Below are 8,973 nucleotides of genomic sequence, written 5' to 3' on the forward strand. Positions count from 1 at the left end.
AAAGTGTCTGCCAAAACCTTGTTTCTTGCCTTTTGATCTGACCATGCTGCATTCCCCTCCATGCTCATTTTGGGTTCTAAGCCAGCCTTACATGGCCCCGCATAGCGCTGGGCCTCCCTGCCTGCTACCTTAGGCATTTCGGTTTGACTTCCTCACCTGGTCTGTCCTGTTGACAGTACTAGTTTCATTATGCTGTTTATCTGCTCCTCCCACAACCTTTTTTACATGCCACCCTTTGCATGGAACTGGTCTCACAAGTCACCACCCTACGATCACTGAAGTTCTTCCTCTAGGTCTGTTTCTACCACAAGAAGTCTGACTCTGCTTCCTTGTTCTGTTATTCATCTAACAACATTTTACTAATAAATAAAATGCCTTGGTTTTATTTTCCTGTGTGCCAGCTTTTTCCAGATAAATTTATGCACATTGTCTGACTGTCTTACCTTTCCCTGCTGTGTTGTCACACCCACTCTTCGTGTCACATTCGAAATTAGTTTGCAAGCATTTCAAAGCAGGATTCTGGTTTCTTGTCTTATTGGGAAGTGCCCTGCAGAATTAGAGTGCTGCAATAGCTAGGGAAACTGAGGCACTAAGGCTAACAGAGCCAGGGACAGAATCCAGATTGCCTGTGTCTAGACTCCTGCTCCAACCATTAGCTAGGTCTTTCTGCTGTTGTAATTATACAGTATGAAGACGATCCTTTCTCTGAGTTAATCTAATTTTCATTCTACAGAATCCCTGTGTAAGACATGCTTGTGATCAAGCAGCATGTTTTTCTGTCCAGCAGTGGTTCATATAGTGGCTATTTGTTTTTCACAACTTGGTGATGCTGAAATACATTGATTGTTGCAGTCACACGGATTTCATCTCAGTAAATCCTATTGTTTTCCTGTTGTTATTGTGTTGGGGGACTTGGAGCACTAATTCACACGTCATTATTTTGTTACGTTTTGTTTAGAAAGTTCCCAGAACGTTAAGAAAATGCTCCATATACCATGCATTTCTCCAGGATTTGACTATGAATTTTGTATGTGTTCCTATCTTGTTTTGTTAGACGAGTGCTTCTCAACCAGGGTGTGGGGAGATTCTTTCAAGGGTGTCTGTCATGTAGTGCCGGCACTGTTAGGTGTGCAAGCATCATTCACAAGATAAATCCAGGGATTTCAAATAGGAATGTGGTGTTTACAGACATTCTGACCTGCTGGGGTCTTTCTGAGTTCTTTGCAACATAAGAATTGCTCTACTATGTTTCTGTAGTCAAAAAACAAATGAAAATTAAGAGCTGGTACTTTCCAAGGGGTGCCTTGAGTTTATCGAGAGAGGTGCCTCAAGTTTAAGAAAGTTGAGCACCACTGTGTGTGACAGGTGACGGTATCTATTTATGAGAAGTCAGCGTGCAATGGTGTGCCATAAGGGGAACGACATGGTGCATAGTATCTCACTGAGACTGAAGCAGCAATTTCCAGAGATGATATATGAAATGCTTCAGCTTGAGTTAGAGATCTGGAGCTAAGATTTATAGCAGACCTATATCTTCTACACCCTGACCAGCTTACACAAGTTTTCTCTGCTGGGAGGAATTGTGAAATTCCGTGGGAGGAACTCATATTGTGGACAAGATTTATTACACTTAGATTTTTCACCCCCAAACTGTGCAAACATGATCTAATCAAAGTAGGGTAGAACTGTCACTTATTGTATGCCTTTACAGTTCTTAGTAGAGTGGAGTCTTGACTTGGTCAGTGCTTCTAGACACTACTGTAAAATAAATGTCGGATACAATAAAATGCTCAGGTCTCACTTGCTGGCATGGATTTTGGGACACAGGGACAGGAAAATGGCTTTCTGAACAAATTCCTGTTTGTTATAGCCTCTCTAGGAATCCTTTCATGGTAAGGGAGCAACATAGCACTGTTTGCGTAGCTCTCCCACTCAGGAACCCAGGTTTCAGAAGCATGTAGCTTTTCTCACCATAGAGTACTGGTATATTGAATCATCTCTTCTATTTTTACCTTGAATAATGTCACCAAAATCTACTCTGAAAATTGATTTGAGTGATTGCTGTAATACTTCACACATATACTATGCCTCTCCTCCAAAGACCCCAAAGCTCAGTGGGTCTGTTTCTCAGGTCTGGCACAAGAGCAAAGGGTGGGAATTAAAGCGGGATTAACCTCGTTCCAAGTTTGCTTGGAGGTCAGTTCAGACCCTGGTATAAGAGTAGCCTGGGAACTACTCTAATGTGTGCGTGGCTCGCCATGATTTCAATGGGATGGTCCAGTACTGCATAGTGGAATAGCTGGAGCCTGAAAATGTTATGGCCACATTTTTCTGGCCATGGACCCTGTTGAGGGCTGCACAGAAGAGGGTAGTGGGACCACCCAGGAATGCATCTTATACAGCTGGCAAGCTGTCCTGGTGTGCAGCTTTGCATCCCTTTGTTGAAAACTGGACAAGAGTGGACCTGAGAATTGGGGCAGAATAGGAGGTAGGTTGAAATCGCATCCCTGTTTCCCTGCAGAGACGTGCAGATTCCACAGCTGCGTAATAGAAACAGACCCACCTCACTGGCCAGGCATGCTGCTCATGGAGATACGGTACAAGTGGAACAAATGCTTCCAGGCTTTTGTAATTCCCATGTCTCCTCCTGATCTTTTCACATCTGGCAACTCATTTCTCCAATGTGCTAAGTTTACCAGTGAAGGTTTCAAGTTCTTTTTCTGGAGAAGCCACGTAATGTTTTAGAAGCTGCGTTCCCATCAGAACTTTTTCAACCTTGTTTTAGGGCTGTTGCTTCTCCTACAGGGATGTTCTCTTGAACTTTGAGGCTGACTCTGTCCACATTTATCCAAGTCTGGGCTGCCATTATTCCTTTTTTGAAGTGCTGCTTTACAGATGAATCTGTTTCTTGTGGGATACTTTCTCAGAATTTAGCCTGCCTGCCATTACAGCAAATTCATCTCAGCGTATCCTCAGCCAGTCACTATCCCATCCCCTTGTTATACATCTTTACATTGGAAATTTGAGTGTTTACTGTCACGTTGGCTACAGTGATCTGACTTTTACCTTTGGACTACAGACAATATCAGTTCTTTTTAGCCGAAAAAATATGGAAAGGGGAAAGGCCTGTAGGCAATCTCTGTGCTGTGATATCTCTGGTGGGAAAAAGGGTTGGCAATCATGCAAAAAGGCAAGGGCCCATGGCTTATCTCCTAACTCTGTGGACCCCAAGAAGCTGAGGGGAACTCTGATCTCAGTTCTGTGGATCTCTAAGTAGTGTCAGTCTCTAGGCATGTCTACACAAGACGCTAAAAGTGCAGTAGACTAATTCTACTGTGCACTAGCACGTCATGGCAAAAGCCATGCTAATGCGTAGTGGAATAAGTCTACTGCGTGTTAGCATCACAGATGTGTACTGGCACTATTGCACAGTAGCACTGATTTATAGTGCATTTGGTACCTGTTATTACTGGTACTAAACAATGCATCATATTTATGGCACATTAATGCACATGTAGATGAATCCTCTGTGGTGTACCAGATCTGTAGCAGCTCTGCAGGAGTTGGGCTGCCCTCAGACTCCTCAGGTAAGAATACCACCCCTCTCCTTTCAGTGACCAGCTACAGCAGGGGCGGGCAAAATGCAGCCCTCCAAGCCATACTATCCGGCCATCGGAGCCCCTAAAAAATGTAGAAAATTAATATTTATCTGTCCCTGGCTGCCTGTCATGCAGCCCTCAATGGCTTGCCAAAACTCAGTAAGCGGCCCTTTGCTCGAATAATTACTCGCCCCTGTGCTAGAGCATCTTGCCAGCTAGACTGACAGATTAGACCCCTAAAAGCTACAGCACCCCCTCCTCTAGAAGTTAACTTGACATGGCACAGAGGTTTCCAATAGGTTTAACGTAGGGAGAGAAGAAAAGGCCATGTGGGATCTGCTTCTCCGCTTACTGACCACTTTTGGCTACTATTTTCACTAGTATGTGGAAAGGATGACATGGCCACATATCATCCCAGTCTTCCCTTGGATTACATACTTACCGTATATCGCATCCGTATTTGTTGTTAAATACGACCATTACCAACCACAGGCGTAATATTTATGCACTGCCAATAAATTAGTACAACATGTGCTGAGTTCAAGGTATGTATTAAATCTGTAGTATAATCTCCTCTGTAATTCAAAACTGAAGGTGGAATTTATGAATTTACATGAGCTTGTGAGAATAAATCCAGAGATGTATCCCTGTGAGATTGACACATGGAAGGATTAAGCAAATGTGGGATGCTTCCCCAACCTGCACGTACTGCCCGACAAGGTGTGACCCAAAACTGTTGGGTCAATGGGAAGACTCCTGTTACTTCAGTGGACTTCAGATCCAGTTCCAGGCTCTTGTCCATTGCTCGTACAACACTTGAGCAGAGGATATGGAGTACTATAGTTGGGGTGGGCAGAAATCTTTAAAAAGGTAAGTGTGTTTTCAGACTGCAGTCTGAGCAGTGACTATGTGATGGCCTTTATTATAATTAAAAAGCCTGTACAAATATGTGCAGCTAAGCAACACTCAACAAAAGGAAGGGGCTGGCTTTTCACAAGGGTCAATATAACATGCTGGCAGATTATCTGTTGCTTTCTACCGTCTGGTCTACTAATAGCTAACTGGCAAATTCTACTGCCAAATAATAATACCAAGCTCCTATGCCTGAGTAGACCTCACGGCATTTTACAAAAAAGGTCAATGTCCATTAATCTCATTATGCAGATTAATAAACTGAAGGCCAAAGAGGTGAAGTGACTTGCCCAGTATCATCCAGCCGGTCAGTGGCAGAGCTGGAAGTAAGCACTTAGGTCTCCTGCACTCCCAGTCTCCATATAGCTGGAGTTGCTTTTTTCATTTCAAGTGCTCGGCGATCAAGGGAGTTATTTATGCTGGGTCTTGGTGTTGTTTATACTCAATTTTTGCTCTGAAGACCTTACAATCTACATAGACCAAAGAGACACAAGGTGAGAAAAACACTGTCTCCATCTTAGAGGGAGAGAGAACTGAAGTCTTGAAAAATTAAGTGACTTTTCCAAGTTCCACAGGAAATCTCTTGCAGAGCCCCAAACTAAATGTGGTCCTGGTCCTCTGTCATAATAAGAGCATGCTCGTGACTGAAACATCTTTCAGTACTCCGAAGATTTGTATGCAGTCTACCATGCTGGATCCCCAGTTGCTGAAATTAGAGCAAATTAGAGTAGAAATTTTTTTCCGATTTAAAAAAATCCCCAATTTTTGTTTTAAAAAAAAGTAACCCCAAATACATATTTTTCCATGATTAAAATGAAACACCGCTATATATAGATCTCTATATTAGTGGTGTTTCATTTAAATCATGGAAAAAATTGGATTTGAGGTTACTTTTTCTTAACCAAAAACTGGGGATTTTTTTCAATTGGAGAAAACCAGGATCCCTGCTGATGACTAAAGGAGGTCATCTACGACCCCTGATCAAAGCCTAAAGGAGCAGGGCTACTGCTTGTCAGATTTGCTAGATGCCTGGGTCAGCCGGCAGGTGAGAACAAAGTTAACAGGTGAAGCAATACAAAAATGTCAAGAAGTAAGGATGGTTGTTAGCGCTAAACTATTAGAAGAGATGGGTTAGGTGTTAAGCTATGTAAGGACAAGGAAAAGAAAAATAAGGGCTTATCAACACGATTCACTTGACCAGAACAAAGTGCACTAATTCTTCCACAATAAAGCGACTTTTATTCTGGAGCAGCCCTTCCACATAGGGAACTAGTCTGAAATAGATATTGCAGACTAGTTTATTCTGAAATAGCTGCTCTGGTCAATTTACCCCTGGAGACAAGCTTTTTACGTCTCATAGTTAAATCGCTCTTATCTGGAAAATTTTTAAAAAAGAGTTAACTTATTTTATTGATTTATGGAGTGTCTGTCACCATAGCAGCCAGGTATTTAGAAATGCAAACACAAATTGGTGGAGCTGCATACAATGGATCCCAGCAAAGAGCCACTCGCTGCTTTTTCCACTTGTGCACATTAGCAACCATTATTTTCAGGAGTAAAAAAAAGTCACATAAATCTAAACTAAATAAATAAGTCTCCTGCATTGTGCCCTGAAAATTGCTAGTCTTCAGCTCTGGTGAAGTTCAGCTGGAGCAAATTCCAGAAACCATAGCCCTCAGCGAGGAGCTCTGCTCCTGGAAAAGTCAGCCTCTGAAACTGAAAGCAAGAGCCTTCTTCTATCTTGACCTTTAACTACTATTGTGAGGGTAGAGGAGAGGAGGGCTTAGCTGCATATTGGTTCCTGGCCATTTGGAGTCACAGAAATCTTGCTAATAGTATGAATTTTCAGGGTCTTTTAGCACCTTGTGGTCTATCTCACGGAGCAGTATAGGCAGTCTTAAACCTTCGCATTGCTTGTTTTGAACTGGTCCAGGTCACCTGTGATTAAAAGTTACCGTATGATCTGATGGCTATGCATATGAGAAATGAATATGCGGTCACAGTCAAGTACTCTGTGTAGACATGCCTACATCAGAGTTAGCATCTGCTACAAAGGCAAGGACTGTATGGAAACGAAGTTGTTTTTCCAGGTCAAGGCTGAAATACATTAGCAGGGGAGTCTGGGGAAGCTGGCCCTACTGCTGCCTTTGCTGTACCTTATCTGTAGATAAGCAGGCATTGAAATTCCAGCTCTATTGATCTAGCTTCACCCATGTACACTAAATTTTCTAAAAATACTTCACCTTTTCAGTATTTTCTTCTAGAAATTGCTAAAAGCTTGGAGCCCAGATCCTGACTGTACTTTGAAACACACACCTACCTATCCGTGACTTGGGGGTAGCAGAGCCAAAGGTTTGAATATCATTGTGTATCTTTGTTTTTATTGCGGGAGTTTTTAAGTGTTTTTTTTTCTCTGATCCATTACTGTTAAATAATTTGCTGAAATTGTGTAAAATACAGATGCATAAGCTAAGCTGGTTATTAAAAAAGCCTTTCTAAAACCTTTTATGTAGAGCAGTAACATTTACCCATTGTAAATCCAGAATTTAGATTTTGTGTGGGATGAGATGAAGGGGTAATTACAATACCTAACAGGCCAATTTCTATTTTCTGAAATGGACTCAAGGGCTTTCTCTTTCTCCTCTTTTTCTTTTAAAGACCTTTTTTCCCCCCTCAGAACCACTGTTAATGTGTACCAGCACACTCAGTGGCGGTACACTGGAGATGATTTTGACTGATTTGGAGTAAAAGTATTTTCATGAACAATGTTATTCCTTTCCTTTTTAATTAAAATTGCTTTGGAGACAATTTTAACATCCCACTGCAATGTTGTGAAACTAAACAGCATTGTTCAAGTGCATCAGAAAAATAAAGTGAAATGGACTAGAAACCATGAAACTGACTGCTCTTTCAATCGTTCGACTTGAATGAAACACAGAAAAGTAGGGGAATATATACTGTGAAAAGAACATTTGAGTTTAAAAAGTGCTTCTGTTCAATGGAAAGTAACTAGCAACTGAATTATTAAAAAAAAATGAGATTTGTGTTTGAAATGTCCCTTTAGTATTTTCAGAACTTAATCCTGCAAACTATTTTGCACTATAGTGTAGTGCTAAATAGCTCCCTTGAACACTCACACTAGCTACTAGTGTGCTTAGTTGTAGATATTGGCAGCACCAGGGCCTAATACCAGTGCTAGTGAGGTCAAATCCAGAGGGCCCCACGTGTGGGCATGGGTTCACTTGAAGGGACCTCACTGCACAGCTGAGGCCTTAGTATCCTTTTTCCCCCCTCTCTGATGATCCAGAGCATCTTCATCCCTTCTTCTCCCTCACTTGAGTTGGTATGGGAGTACTGTCATCAATTATTTATTGCACCTCCTTTTGACATTCTTAGTTGCCATGTGCACACACAATTGCAGCAGAAAATATGCGATAAACATCTAGCAACTAACTTTTGGCAGCCTTGATGAACAGCATTACAAGTGGAAAACGCTTGTAAGGGATTTGGCACCCTCAAATTAGGGCCTTTAAAGGGCAAAACTGTGGAGGCCTAGAAATCAGGGACTCATTTCAACTGTTGTCACCTTCCTGGGGCAGCCCACAGCTCATGGGGCCACGGCTCAGCTTTTGGGCACTACTCTAGGTGCACGAGTGTCTGCAAAGGACACGACTGGACCAGTGCAGCAGGGCCCAGGGTGGCTGGCAGCAATCTGCAGCAAGGGGCTGGGCGCAGAGCATGCGGCAGCCCAGACTGCCTGATGGATGTGCAAGAAGCTGTCAGTAGGCGGCGGAAATGCAGAGCATGCACCTTAGAGACCAGTGGTTTGCAACCTTTTTAGACTCAAGGCCCCTTGTTAGGCTCAAGGACCCCTCAGAAACTGCCAGCTCTTAGTTTGAATGGGGAAAACCAAAAATGGCAATTTTTCTATTGCATTCTATGGGCACTGTGGATTCCGATCAGAAATCTCTACTACCTCCCAGCACAAAACCTGCACAATCCCCCCCAAACAGAGCCCAAGGTCCCCCCAGTGTCCTGGCAGGATACCTCACCAGATACCTACAGAGCACTAGGGTGCCTTTGGGTGGGAACCAGGCGGATGAACTGTGACCTCCGCAGGTCCCTGCCAGCCCAGGTGCTCTAGGAAGAACTGCGGTTGTCTTTGATTCACCAATTGTCAGGGGCTGGCAGGGACCTCGGAAGATCATGGGGTCCAGCCCCCTGCACCAAGCAGGAAAGTGACCCCTGCAAGGTGACCAGAGCTGGGCTACAAAGCCTGATGAAAACCCACCTCCCACCCTGCCCTGCAAAGCCCTATGAACCCCACGCCCCAAAAACCCCCACCTTATGAACCCCCCCCCTGCAAAGCCCTATGGAAAGCCACACCCTAGGCCTGCAAAGCCCTATGGAAACCCCCCCAGCCCTACAAAGAGCCCCCTCCGTGGAAAGCCACTTCTCAGCA

The sequence above is a fragment of the Alligator sinensis genome, unplaced genomic scaffold (genome assembly GCF_000455745.1).
Source record: "Alligator sinensis unplaced genomic scaffold, ASM45574v1 scaffold1567_1, whole genome shotgun sequence".
Taxonomy (NCBI): domain Eukaryota; kingdom Metazoa; phylum Chordata; order Crocodylia; family Alligatoridae; genus Alligator; species Alligator sinensis.